The following is a 16181-nucleotide window of genomic DNA, read 5'->3' on the forward strand; positions in this document are numbered from 1 at the left end:
GATGACAGACGACTAACTATTGATGATATTCTTGAATTGACTCCTTCTGATATTGAAATTTGCCGAACTTCAATCTTTACAATCTTGAAAGATAACCCAGTTTACCGCAAAGTGTGTGCAAAACAGGACACGTCGTTTTTAAGGAAGGTTTGCTTAAACTTCAACAAAGACATAAAAAATGTATCCAAGTCGAAGGCGACTATGTAGAAAAATAGTTTATGTTTCAAATAATAAATAAATATGCGTTTTTTAACCTAAAAATTGTTTTTAACATCATTTAAAAAATAGGGAAACTTACTTTTTGAATGCCCCTCGTATCTTCTAGAAATAAAAAAGAAATATCGTTAGAATTATTATTATAGATCATGTCTACATACATGCCCTAGATATGCTTATATCTAGGGCATGTATGTAGACATGATCGATACAAACTTCTGCAAACTATAATAATGGGAAAAGTTTCTGGGAAAAGGAAAACCGGCGGTAGAAGAAAGTCATGGCTAAGGAACATCAAAGAATGGACTGGAATTAAAAACGCTGTAGATTTAATTCATTTGGCTAGGGACAGGACCAAGTATGCGAAGTTGACTGCCAACCTTCACTAGTTGGAGAGGCACTTTAAGAAGAAGAAGAAGAAGAATTATTATTATAGAGCACAACATAGCGCCCTGGGTAATTCCAAATTACTCGGCACGGATATGTGCCTTTGTCACAATCGTATGCTTGTTTTATAACAAATATATTTTGAATGTAAGGAAATATTGTGGTTTTAGAATGTATTAGATTTTTACATTTTAATTTTTAGAGTTCCGTACCTCAAGACCATATATACCTTTCACCTTTCCGTGGACCTAGTGCTATGAAATTTAGCAAGAAGTGAAAACTTACAATAAAAATAAAGAAAATAATCCGAAAATAATAAATTTATGAGCATTTCATAGATCAAAATAATTACAAACTTGTGTTTGCAATTCATTTCATACACAACAAGTGCATTTACCAGCAAACTTATGTTTGTCAATTTTATAAGTTACACTTCCCATTGACCTACAATCCTGAAATTGGTACGAAAGCCTTGGTGGGCGAGCCCAACTCGCACTTAACAATTTTTTTTTATAAATAGCATTCAATGAAAAAATTGCTTAAAATCTGTTATTCGCACTAATTAAAAATGTACGCTTACATTCACAGAAAATGGGGAAGGCAAATTGACCCGAAGGAAAGAGTGTAGGTTAACTCGTAATATTCATCATATTAATTATCGTGCCTTCTTAATTAGGTAAACAGGCAAATTGAATCACACAGTTACTTAAACGCAGTTACTAATACTTTACCAACTGTGTGTTGAGTGACGGAATTTAACGCCGCACTTTACTTGATTACCAGAGCGAAGAAATGAAAATATGAAATATTTCAATTTTCGAGCGTGTATCGCGCTCATAACCTCTTGCGTTTACTTTTTTTTTATACAGGGTGAAATTGTCAGCATCACTTTAAATGAAACCACAGTTTTAACTACTCTATAAAAGCCTAATATAATTCAGAAAAAAAAGAATTCCCAAAAATGAAAAAGTTATTTTTTCAAACAAAATAAATAATAAAATTATCGTTTTAAAATAAAACGCTATTTGTAAAGTATAACATAAGCACACACACACTTACCTGTCAAAGCGGCAACGTCGCATACGTATGTGTGCGTCACACGAAATACAGGTATGGATAAAAAATCCTACGTCTAAACTGTTGAGGTACCTTGATTATTTTTTTTAGTTCTGGGTTTGAAATATTTTACCCTATATGCAGTTTCAGTAAATGGAGCGCTGCTTCTTCCACCTGTATATACTAATATGATAAAGATAACATCGTAAATTTCCCTTGCACATACAAAACTACACTGATTTCTATCAAGAAAAGACATTGAGCAATTTTTATTATAAAATAATGTGAAAAAAATAATAATTTTAAAATATTCCCCATGCTTGTTTGTTAGATAATGAATAAATTCCGACAAGAACGTGCCAAGCCCGACGCAACTATACGCTTTAATGATGCTAGTTAACACCTTTTTAATTAGAATTCTGCCTACATTGTTGCAATTTAGCGTTGTCGGTATTATAAAAGGTAATGTTAATAAGATCTCACCTCGGTTTTTACGTAGGTTGTAAATCAGTCTCATTTAATTTGGGCAAGGAGCCCTGCTCATTTCTTTCCCGGATGCAATCGCTAGGGTGAAATTAAACCTATCCACACGCAATTTCAACTTCCTTTACACCCCTAAAATTACTCCGTGTCAAGCTTTGAGCACATACGATTATTTGACAAAGTAATTTTGGCAGTAATTATGATTTTCCACAAACACGTAAGAGAGGAATAATTAGTTTTGCAGTTATTTAACTTAACATGTCCAAATGTGTTGCTTAATATAGAATTTAAACAGTTAGCTGTTTGTGTCTTTAGTTGACTTCCATATACTTACTTTAGGGTACCACGTATAACAGTAACATATCACTTCGTATTATACTTTCGAAGCTTTCTTTTACTTTTAAGTTCTACGCGGTCACCCAGCGATAAACCCTCAGCAAAAAACGAAAGAAATAATTGTTATTTATCAGATATATGGAATATTTTTTCTTTGGTACCAACACAAATACAAGATTGGATTCGAAACTCTCGAACTCTCTCGAACGAATTTAAAAATGAAAAAGAAAATGGAAAAGTATTGTGAACCTTTTCTATTAGTGTTTAAAATAAAAACAGCGTTATTTTATCGATAATACAATATTTTCAGGTTCATAAAAACTTCTTGTTGGCAAAAATTTTACCGAAAACACATTCTTTGTGAAATATAAGTTAAAGTTTATCAAAAATAAGATTGTTTTAAATTTCTTAACTCTTTAAAAGTTTAAGTATGTTTTTTTTTAACTTGTGAGGAAGTTACATAAATTTCATGCTCAATTTGCATACTTTACTTTATAAAATCGTGGACCCAGATGTAACTTGGGACCACATTTAAATATTATGTATAAAATACATTGTTGGCAAGTTATTTACCATTTTTTATATTAGAATTTTATTTAGAATTGGCAGAAAGTGGGGAACGGAGTGTCATAACACTAAGTTCCTTCTGCCTACCATGCTATGTGCGGGACACAGCGTGAAGCTGATTTAAAAAAAAAAGAGTAATAAGCATAGATTTGTTTTATTTATTCTATGTAGCTATCGAAAATGTTACACTGATTTAGTAAATCCATCTGTTACATCCGCAATTATTGAATAAATACATAAATGTATGAATTATATTTCCCCTTGATTGAGTGATTTACTTCGTATTATACAATTTAGCTTAATTAAAAAGGCAGAAAAAAAACATTTAATTATACAGAAACATTTAATTATACACATTTTCAACCAATTAAATATAAACTGTTATAAATTGTACTGAATTTTAATAAGTTCTATATCTATATATATATAAAATCAAAAGGTCAGTCCCTCATCACGAAATCTCGACGAAACTACATGTGCTAGGAATCTCAAATTTTGCATAGGAGTTACTTATAGGACGTAGGTGCTCGCTAAGACGGGAATTTGCAATATTCGACTTCTAATGGGTTGTTTGTGGGGTCGAAAGTTTGTATAAAACTACGTTACTACAAATGCTAGGAGTCTCAAATTTTGCATAGACGTCACTAGGACGTAGTCATGGAGACAGAAATTAATAATAACATAGTTCACGCGGGTGAAACCGCGAGCGGGCCGCTAGTTATACATAAATTACACTCTCTTCTTGTATCCTCTATAATAATTCAATTACTGTTAACGTATTAATTCATAGTTTTTTTTTTCTGTTTTTATTTAGGGACTTTTTAAGTAAAAAGAATACAAGAATGTCAGTCCCATCGTTCGCTTAAAACTTAGCTAAAATACTAAAATACTTACTTGCTAAAGTAAGTTTTTTAACTTATTTAAATACACTATTTAACCTTAAACTTATACAACCATCTAGCTACAACAGAATTTGGTTTAGACAGCAGACATAGTTATTTTTGTAAATAACAAATCAATTAATAAACGGAAAGATAATATTATATGTACTTTTGCATTGTTGTCTAAAAATAATCTTAATAATATTATTAAGTTAAGCTGATATTGTAATTGACCAAATTGTACCTATGTAATAATCTATATATATAAAAGGACTTGATCGGATTACTTACTGGGCAATATTAAAACGACACGAGGGAAATATGCTGGCCTAGAAAACGCAAGACATCTCATTCTGGGAGTAGATATTGTATTTGTAAAATTTGTAGCCTCAGACATTTTACATTCATTAAAATAAATTTAGGGATTGCCGTAAACTATGATTTTCTTAAAACACCTAATATGTTAACCTTCACCTTTGTTAACTTCCTTTCTGTAACTTTATTTTATTTATAGTGCAATAAAGAATATCATATATATATGTAGATACTAGAAAAGCCCAACGTTTGTCTCGGTAATATAAAAAACGTAAACGATCCAAACAGAAATTCGCATTTGTGTTATTTTAGTTAAAAGTTTATAGGCTCAAAGGTTTATAGCATCCCTATTCTCTTGCTTAGATTCAACCGGCTTATATTGTTTTTTGACAACTGGGCGTTCACGGGCATGTATTCGGAGAAATCACCAGCGACCTTGATACTGCGCAAGTGAGAAGTTACGTACTGAAAACCTAGACTAATTTATTCCTTCCCCAAGGGCCTTTGAAGAAAAAGTAGGTAGATACGTTCGAAGGAGAGAATAACATCTAGGAACAATTTTTTACTAAGATTCGTTGAAAAAAAAAAGGTTTACAGAAAATAGTGTTTTACTCGTATTTCACTAAGCAAACTGCAACATCCCTAACGAACGTAAGTTCTTTCAAGGGGGTGAGATGCGCGCGTCGTGAATGTCATGACAAGTCAGCCGAAGCAATTAAAAGTTGCAGCATAGCAGTGTACTCTCCACTAAAATAAGTTTCCATGTCATATTGTGAAATATTGACCTTGGTTTTTTATGTTTCATTTGTGTTCATTCTAACTTGCTTGCTTTGTTTTATTAAAATAAAGAAAATGGCGCAGCGGCACAAGGGTGTGACTGTAACGTGATGGTTGTGGGTTGGATCCCCACTCGAGGAAGTGAAATATTTATTTACGTTTATATTTCCATTTCTTCGCTCTGGTGTCGAGGCAAAGCGCGTGAGTTCTGCCACTCAACATGCAATCCCTCCAAAATTCGGCGGAAATTGGGGAACGGAGTGTCTTAACACTAAGTTCCTTCTGCCTACCCTTCTGTGGTCGGGGTACAGCGTGAAGTTGATTTGATTTTTATTAACTAACATTATTATCTTATTGTCGTTTGAATATATCATGATATAATAAAAAAATATTTTAGATTCATTATTATTTATTTTTAATTAAAAATATAAACCTAGGTATTTTCCTTCAAAGTAATTAAATATACTTTTAAGAAATATGTAAATTAACATACAAACTGTGTTCTTGTAACAAGAATATATTTCACTAGCTTCCCTTACAAGCTAGTCGAAGATACAATGTTTAATATAATTTGCTTAATTAAAACTAATCATAAAATATGCGGACATAGTTGCAAAAGACAACTTTGATACTAAATTCATTAAAATTATATGCACTAAGTTACATAATGTTTAAAGTTATGTTTGTGCAGTATAGTCGTTAATAAGATATTAAATATAAACTTGACAATTAAGCAAATAATATTACGACATTAATTCCTTAGGAAGATATATGTATTTTCTAACCGATTTCAATAACGAAGGCAATTCAACTGTAAAATAATATCATATTATATTTTTATATAAAAAAATATTTTTAGCGGCACGCTGAATCCTGTACATAGCAGACTTGGCAGAGGGATCCTATTATCAAGACTCCGTTTCCCATTTTCCATTGAATTCTGGTGGCATTTCGTATTGAGTGGCGGGTCTCAACGCCGCTCTTTGCTTCTACACCAGAGTGAATAAATAGAAATATTAAGCATTTCATTTCCTCGAGTGAAAATCGAACCCACAACCTGTCGCATCTACAATCAACTTTGCGCCCCAGCCACGACGGGCCTCTGAAAGAACAATACAATTAACAATTCAATTAACGAGGCCTTAACCTACACAGAAAATATATTATACTATCAAATGAAATAAGGTCGTACCAATTGAAAGTAAACATAAACAAATCTTATATCGAACGTTTCTACGTAGCGTTTGCGATTTGGTCGAGAAACCAATGAATAATATACCCACTTAAACATCCTCGAGCGATTCGAACGGTTGATTGGTTTCCGCTTAGGAATTGGCTGCATATAGGTTCCATTGCTATGTATTGTGTGCTGAAGACTATTCTAGCAATAATTAATATGAGTGTTCACACTGTGACTCGTATGTTCTATTAGGTACTAACTCATATGAGCACTCTGCTGAATTTGAATTCTATGTCGATTTATGTGCTACGGAAAATATTTCGACATATATAGAAATATTTTAAAATAACTTTTTTATGGTAAAGACAAGGCAAACAAGCGTACAGGGTAAGTGATCATGGCCACTTGTGACACCAGAAGATCTACAGATGAATTTTTGGTCTTTAAGGTGGAGATGGACGCGGTTTTTGAAGGCACTCATGTCGTGTCGATCTGGGAACAAAGATGCAGGTAATCCTTTCCGCTATTGCGCGGACCGTGGAAGGAAGTTACTACGAAACCGCACACTAGCATGAGTCGGGTTAGAAAATTCAGCGACAGGTTCCAGATCAATGATTACCGAAGAAAAATCCCCGTAACATAAACGCGATAGAACACACATAGCGAAGAAACCTCTCTACGCAAAGCAAAACGCGGCGTTGTGTTCTACCACTCAATACGTAATTCTCGAGAATTCAGCGGAAAGGGAGGAAGGGAAGTGTCTCAATATGAACGGAGTGTCTAAACACTAAGTTCCGCGGCAATCTCTACTTACCCTAAAAAATCAAATAAGATATATACCTACCTAGATAGTCTTACTTAAATTATAACCAACCACGTTGGCTACTTAAATTATAATAGCTACGACGTATATTCCTGCCATATACGTACATATGCTCATAATTCTATATAGCTATACGTGGCTAAACGTGTTAACCTGATAGCTAACTTTAGCACACCCAATCATGGTATTCGGTATATCTAAGATAGGTCCACAGCACACACGATCTGGAATGCGATATCTCTATGCAGGTCTAACTGCTCACACGGATTCCTGTGGTGGAACAATAGACATTGTTATATATAATTAACGTATTATGTAATTAAGTAGGCAGATGAGTATCGACGTTCTACAATTATATTGGGTGAATTGGACGATTATATGCAAGTCATGGATTGAGATTAGCATTGAATGTTGCTTAGTTTATATTAGCATGGAATAATTTTAGTAAATATTATGAAATTTAATATCCAGATTTGGTATTTTAGGTTAAATAGTTATAAAAAATATGAATCTTACTCTTTTTTTGTCAAACAATAAAGATTTTGCGAAGATTACATTGCACATTAACACAACAAACAACACATTACATTCTGGTTTTTAATTTATTTTTTGTTTAATTGGAAATTATTCCTCACACATTATTTTTCCTCACACTGGGAATTTACATAAAAGTTCAAAACTTTCTATTAAAAAACTTTTAGGGTTGTAGACCTTAGCTTTTTCTCGACTTTAGCTTGAGAAAACTGTACTATAGGTATTTAAATATAACATTTGCAAGTAACTGGTAAATTTTGATTTAAACTTTTACCAACCTAAGTAATATAATTGCTTCAAGCTTTGTGCTATACAAAGCTATCGAAACGATCTAAAACAGATGATCGCTAAAAGTTATTTTATGACAAAAGCCTCATCTTAGTAGACATTCTAAGAGATTTGCATGAAAAACGGCACAATGAGAGATAAAAGAATAAAATCCAGTTAAAATCAAATCGAGAAGTTAGCTATGCTAGAGGATTATTAAGTTTAATTAGTTAAAGAACTGAGAAAAGATGACGCCTATTGTATTAATCCTTCTTTAATTATAGATAGAAATCTCTTTAATCCAAGATATGAAAAATTTATTTAAGGGCGCAGAATATTTTTATCTATCATGCTAATTTTGGAATATCAAATGAAATTAGCTATAAAAACTTGAACTCCATCTTCATGTATAATTTTTTTTTTTATTTTAAAAACAAAGAACTTAACTTCATGGTGCCCAAATGTGGCAATCTTATTCCAAAAATAATCTATATCTATACATGTAATAAAATTGTAACAGATCGCTGTCTAAATATGAAAGATATATAAGAAAATATATTATTGGGGGGCAATAGAACACACATTTTTTTTTTTAATGTAAAACATCTACTACAAACTACTACGAACTTATTACACAGAATACAGAATTATGAGATAAAAAAATAGAATAACACACATTCTTTCTCTCTAGTACTGCATTAATTGATATACTATATCTATGCTTTTTTTCTTTCCAGATAGCTATCTGCGACTGAGAGGAATAACTTTGAAATAAAATGTAAGTAACTTTTATATTCTATTAAAATTACATCCTTTATAATAGACTCGTTTATAAGTACTTTACTCGTTATTATAATTCAAACTTCTGTGATGCGAAAAAAAAGCTTATTAAGTCCGTATAGAAATAAATGAGAATTGTTGTTGTGTGAAACATGTTTTTCAAATACAGTGATTATAATGGCCCAATATAGTATTAATCTAAGAAATTATCTTTGTAAATTTTAATAATATCGTTTAAATGTATTCATTAATAAAAAAAATACTTTCAAAAATTGTCCACAAAGCTAACTTTAAGCCGTAAATGTGGTAATTTCTTGTACATATTGAAGAAAAATATTTACTGATAAATATTTTTAGATTCACATGATGATCTTCAATAAAAACAATTACAAACCACCTCTGCTACCAAAAGAAAAAACAACTTTACGCTGTATCCCGCCAATTGCAGGTTAAGCAGAGGAAACCTAGTGTTAAGGCACCTCGTTTCCCACTTTCCGCCAAATTTTTCAGGGCATTGCGTGTTGAGTGGTGGATCTCAACGCCGGGCTTTGCCTTGGTGCCAGAGCGAAAAAAAGAAAATATTAATAAATAATCATTCATTTCTTCGACTGGCGATCGAACCCACAACCTTCGCATTACAGTGACGCCCTTGTGCTCCTGCGCCACGACCGCATCATATAGAATAAAAAAATACAAAACAAAAAGTTATTATTCAAATATAACTTTACTTATTTTTTTTTCTATATTATAAATTTTGCGCACTTAAAATAACAATTCATTAATATAAAGCCTTGCGACAGGCGGCATTAGCGGCGTCACGTGAAATATGGAAATTTCGCAGTGAATAATACGTTGTCTGCCTCGTTGACCGCCGTCATGCGATCACAATGCTTAACATAGATCCTACATGACTTGTGTTACGTCAAATTATAGTTATATTTATGTTGTACAGCTTGGTAGAAAGGATTCGAACCTCGCTACCTGGGGACATATGGGTCTCGACTGATATTCAATTTTAGAGGAAAGTTTACATATTAAACAAAATTTTCATTACATAGTGTTTTTGGTATCAAATTGATATTATTAAAATATCTACATACTTTAATACTTTTTCTCAAATTAAGATATTTAATTAATTAAGGTACTTAAGGAAAAAAAAACAAAATCAACTACCAACAACAATATTTAATTTTAAAAACCAGAATCAGGGATTACTGAGTAATTGATTCCGCTTCCAATGTTGAATTGGTAGCCACAATAATAACCTTTTGTGTGACCAACGCCGTTCTGGCACGGCGGCGGCAATTCATTCAGGTATAAATTTATCATATGTCATCACAGGGACAATGTACCGCTAAATACATGGACGTAAAGTAATCAAATTTATTTTTAAATAATAACTTTAATCCTTCAATTTATAACGCTATGATGAATTATTGTTATTTTTAGCATAGTTAGGATGTTTTATTTGTGAGTTCATATCCTATTTATAAGTTAGGGCTTCCACAAAACAAAATATAGAGTAAGATTCCATCACCCGCGTATTTACCTTGAAGCACTTTTGTTTTTTATATATTTTGTATGTGGGAAATAAACCTTTTAAATTTAAAATTAACCTATTTACTAGAAAATTGATGGGGGCCCCCACTCCACCGGGGACCCACAAAACTAAATCCGGCCTTGTATGTCGCCTATTTCAAACTGTTTAAACATACATCAATAGTAAAATGATCCTCTCACATTAGCAATGCATAAAGAATCAATTTTAGGCAAATCGGTCTACATATCAATCAATCAATCAAATCAGCCTTTTCGGGTCCACTGCTGGACATAGGCCTCTCCCAGGGTGCGCCAAAGTTCTCGATCCTCCGCCTTCCGCATCCAGTCGAAGCCAGCAACCTTCTTTAGGTCGTCGGTCCATCGAGCTAGAGGGCGCCCTACTCTACGCTTGCCGATCCGCGGTCTCCACTCAAGGACTCGTCTGCTCCAGCGGCCATCGGTCCTTCGACAGATGTGTCCAGCCCATTGCCATTTCAACGTACTAATTCTGCGAGCGATGTCGGTAACTCCGGTTCTTTTCCGGATAACCTCATTTCTGATTTTATCCTTTAAAGAGACTCCGAGACTAAGGTCTACATATAAATGTACTAAATTAAATAAATATTATTGTTTGCTGACGTACTACGATACATATAGGAATTCATATGTTTTGTATATTCTATGCAGAATTAAACAAAGTTGATACGTAAATACGTTGCTTACATTGTCACGATCACAATGGCTTATCTAATAAAGTGAGTCAGAAGTAATTAAGCCAGTTATTGTAAATTGAAGGGCTCTCAGGCAATCTATGCTTGCATATTCTGCCTTTGTTAAACAAAACCCTTTAGAGAACATTGCCTGTTGTTTGAGATTACTACTGAGTTTCTTAAGAACATTTCTGGTAAATGTAATATTGAAAAGCCATTGTACACATATTAATATTATATGACTTAATTAATATTATTCTCTATATAGTTTAAAATTATATTTAACACCCTACAACTAGCTTCCTTATAATATCAACTTATTTATATCAACTTTTATAAAATGAAAATAGGATTTGTCACTATTCTTAATGTGGTACAGATGAAAAAAAACTCTCTCACTCATAAAAAAAATACCATCCTAACGAATATAAAAAAAATATCTATGATATTCCAAATGCGGGGCAAAAATATTCTATTCATGGCTGCTCACGCTATTTAATCTATTAGGTAAACTTTTGTATTCATGTACACAAAGATGGCAGTAGGTACTGTCCTAGCAAGTAAACAACAAACAAAGCTGTCCATTAGTGTACAAATCCCTACTAAAAACATGCTTCAATTTAAAAATGTTTGTTGTATTCCTCAGGCTCTTAAATGTTTTAAGCTAATTTATTGTTAATTGATTCTATACAAAGAGATTTTGTTTCCGTAAAATTTTCCATCAATAATGAAATATGTACTATATATTAGATATAATTTAAGTGTTTATACCCCAAATCTTTAATAAAGTGAATGTTAGGTGAATAAGCACGACGGTTGTGAGTTCGATTCCCATTCCGAGGAATAAAATATTTAATATTTTCATTTCCTCGCTTTGAATAGCCTATCTCAAACATTCTGCGGAAAGTGTGGGTTCACAGGTACCCTCTGCCTACCATGATGTTTGCGGAATACAGCGTAAAAAATGTAGGTACTATTAAATGCTTAAAACATCTAGATTCAATTAGTGTGACAGCAAAAACTCTATTCAATATTAAATTTACTTACAAATATCATAAAAATGAATCCTTCGTACATAGATTCTGTGAAAGCTGCGTCTGAGTTAAATAAAAAACTTCCTTCGGTCTTCCGGCACCAAGTAGAGAGAGCTTCAGCTAAAACGAACAAATTAAATAACCGGGAATGAAATGTTTATTACCCACGCCGATTTACGAGAAACGACGACATGAAATGACGTCCTAAATTCGTAGCATTTTTGTATGTCCATTTTATTTTATTGTCAGAACGATCTCTATTTTAAGTTTCTATAATTGTTTTATTGTGTAACACTACCACAGCTACAATAGATAATCTGTAGTACTTAACGTTAAAAGTGATTAAAAAAATACTTCTGTTAATGGAAAAGAATCAATTCGATTTTTTACTGACTGGCGCAATCGATTTTGATGATTCTTTGTTTTTTTGAAAGCTGGTACTTCCCATATGAGGAAAATAAAAAAGTATCCTTTTTCAAGGGTTGTTTGGTTTGTTAGGTTCTGATTATGACATCCAGTTGTAATCGATTTTTTGTGAAAAAATATTACAACCAGTTTAAAAGATGTGTTGACTATCTTGAGTGTTTGAGATACAATAGATTTCTTAACTTGATATTCACCCATGGAATATGGTGATAGCCGTGGCCCAATGAAAAAATGATTCCTAATAGACATAATAGAATAATAATTTCACCACATGAAAATACATTTTATATAACAAATACGGATTATATTTCTGGCCTATGCTACATTCCATAAAAAAATTGTAGTAAACATTTTAGTAATTTGTCTTCTTTACTCTTTTTTCTTTCCTTCTACGGTCGTGTCTGTTATATTTTTGCTTTTTTGATAACTGTTTTTTTAGTGACATTATAAAAAACCATAATAAAAATATTATTTTAATCATTATGTGCTCTACTTTGACATTTAAGGAATCTTAAAACGTACGTTTAATTTTATAAAACCTATATTACTAAAATATTTATATATTCTATTTGCCTTGTTAAATCTAAGTCTTCTATATCTAAGTACTAGCGACCCCCTTGCGGCTTCGCCCGCTTTTACTACTGGAATATTCATATAATGTAGGTTTGCAAAGCACTTAAGATAATGTGAAAATTAATTAAACCCTAATGCAACCCGCATTTTCGTTGTTTCAATAAGGATTTTCCAATTGTTTTACACAGCAAGGATTTTTAAGTAGGTACCGTAATTTTATATCTGTGATACTAATCTTTTCAAGTACTTGTTAAAATATATTTAAATTACTATTTTTAGATAGTTAAATGACATTAAATAATACATTCAACTCGAATTATCCAATACGTGCAAACGCATCTAAATCTTCGTTGCTATAAAGGCAGGCGGGTTTTTTTTTTCGAGCTTGTGGTTAATGCTGAAGAGGGTATTCTGTCCCTGATGAAAAGCAAGCACTACGTGGCTGCCTGTGACGAAAATTAAATAGAATGCATCGGCCGGGAATTGAACCCGGGCTGCCCGCGTGGCAGGCGAGCATTGTACCACTGAACCACCGATGCGTGTAAGGCAGGCGGGCGCGGCGGACTCGCTTGTATAAGCATAACGTCGCGAGGCGCGTTTCGCAGCAAGGATTTTTTGATATTGTAACATCTTCTAAAGTACTTATTAAAATGAAAAACAGTAAATGACAGTTTTGATCTACATTAAATGGCCAACGTAACTAATATACTTATTTATATGCTGAGAGTAAGGGATAAGTGAAACTTGAGTAACATACAGCTGATGTGTAAACGGCGTGATGTGTCAATAATTAAATGCGTTTTTCTCTAAAACTATTCGCAATTTCGAAATAGTTTAAAAAGCAAATTTTATCTTCGTTTAACGTAGAAATTTAATAAAGTATTTTAAAGGATAAGGATTAATACCATTATGGAAAAATATCCCTCACAATAAAAAATATATTGAAATTACTATTTTTAGACAGAAATATGATCACTACACGTTATTCTTAAAAGATATGAATATGCCATCGCGGACTTTTTTGTAGATCTTATTAAGAGGAACAATACTCCAGTACATTTTTTTCATGTAGTATTTACCATTAAAGCAGCGCATGCGCCAAAGTGTCTCAGCGGGTAGGACTTTATACACATTTATCGTATTTATGTTAATTTACAAAAGAATGTACAAATAATAAACTATATATAAACCTTCCCTGAAAAATACTCGACCTAATGGTGAAAACCACATGAAAATCCGTTGGGTGGTTTAGAAGAAGAAGAGTTAGAAAGTTCAGACAGACACAAAAAGCGACTTTGTTTTATAAGATATAGGAAGTCTAGAAATTTGGTAAAATATGAAGTCTCTACTCTTAAATTATACACTCCTATTCTGGCTATTTCATTCAATATATGGTTATTGTAACGTATAATAATACTAAGTTCATGAATACCCAATTGTCTGCCCACACTCTATACTTCAAGGTTTTGAGTGTGTCCCTAAACAAATACCATCACTAAATATGTAGGTATGTTTGAATGATGTAATATAGACCTTTATAATAATAGCATTATTATAGTATGTAAATATATTACGGATGTATATTTTAGCTTCAAGCTAAAATCACCCACATAATATGGTAGGCAGAAAGAACCTGGAACTAACGTTGAACCACTTCTTTCTCATTAAGACACTTCTGTTCCCCACTTTTCGCTAAATTCTGGAGTCACTGCGTGTTGAATAGCGGAACACAACGCCTCGCTTTACGTCGTTACCAGAAAGAACAAAGAGAAAATTCTAGTTTTCTGTAAAATACATAAATAATTGTTATAAGTTATGAGATCCATGATCTCATCCATGAGTGTCATTTTTTAAATCTTTAAGTTTGAAACATATTAAATTATTCTAATTTCCATCTATAAAGAATGAATCCAGAACCATCACAACGTGCAGTCATTATATGCGATAAATAGATAATCGACAAATATCTAAATACATAATACCGTATACTTTCGGAACAATCCAATGCCAATGTCAACCTCAAACAGCTTGCCACAGGCTGCCCTGCGGGCTTATTATTGTTATTATATTATTTAGTTTAAATGTTTGTTACTAATATTATCTATATTACCTAATGACCTAGTCAATATACAAAGTAAATATGTACTTATGCCTAACACAATATTCTCTCCTATATGTACATGTACAATTACTGCTATTCCCTATCGACATAGACTTAGACAAATTCGCATAACGTTATCATCTCTCCACCTATGCTGTAATACAGTATACTGAATCGCCGAAACCAACATAGAATATAGTACAGTTAAAATATTATGTAATTAAATATATTGCACAAATGTTATAAATAAAGTAATTTTCCTTTTTTTATATTACCTATTTGTTTCTATATTACGAATATTATTTAAGCTATGATACTTTATACGAAATTGATTTTTTAAAACGAAAAGGCAAACCGGTCACTTTATCTGATTTAAACCATTTAGACTCCTTCATATAAATTAAATTTCAAGTCATAACTTTTTAATTAATATGAATTAAGTTTAAATTTAATTACTAAATTATATAAGCACAATAGAAAAAATTATATAAATAAAAAGGTACAATATATAATATGTTTTCAGTGATTGCTTTACTACACTTATATATTAATGTTTTTTTTTAAACTATTAATTGTTTATAAATACCTTATACTACGCTGTACCTGTAGTCGACTCCTGTCATTGGCTGTTGGCGACTGTCATATAACTGTCACAGATTCATTATAATTCAACCTCGCATCCATGCCAAGCAAAACAAATCCGGTTGTCTATGACAACTACAAGCTTCACATAGACGCGTCACCTGCGTCGAAATTTATTAGTTTTATAATTTTATGTGATTAAGAAAATTGTGATAAGTGTGATTTTATACAAATCTTCGTGATAATATTAGTGATAAGATTTGTTATGTTATCGTTGATCATCGGGATATATTACGAGGTAAGGAAGCGGAGAAGACAATGTCGTCAAGATTTGTTTAGAATTTGCGGGATCGATAACCCGGTCGGCTAGCCATGAGGCGCGACGCTGAGGTTATGTTGCGAGTCGCGAACCAGTATCCGAGTTCAAGTAACGGTCCCGCGGACCAGAGCGAGCCGACTCGTGTTACGGCTGCAAAATCCGGTCGGACTTAGGACAAGTTAGTTTATAATAGCGTCTAGATCCTCATTAGCCGCCCTCATTCCGTTGCGCTTGCCACAAATTATCACTGTAAATAAATACTTGAGTATTTAGCTTTGCTTTGATTCGAAGAGTT

The 16181-nt window shown here is 32.5% G+C and overlaps 1 long non-coding RNA gene across 1 annotated transcript in view; it reads left to right on the forward strand.

Annotated features, from left to right (window-relative positions):
- LOC146530731 (uncharacterized) overlaps positions 1-16181 on the forward strand; it is a 161255-nt gene that overhangs the window by 144863 nt on the left and 211 nt on the right. Inside the window, exon 5 of the long non-coding RNA XR_014878858.1 lies at positions 8560-8600. This is a non-coding gene — a long non-coding RNA (uncharacterized LOC146530731). The remainder of the gene's footprint in view (positions 1-8559; positions 8601-16181) is intronic.

Source organism: Heliconius melpomene, chromosome 16, assembly GCF_056956725.1.
Source record: "Heliconius melpomene rosina isolate 202511_hmr_F chromosome 16, ASM5695672v1, whole genome shotgun sequence".
Lineage (NCBI taxonomy): Eukaryota > Metazoa > Arthropoda > Insecta > Lepidoptera > Nymphalidae > Heliconius > Heliconius melpomene.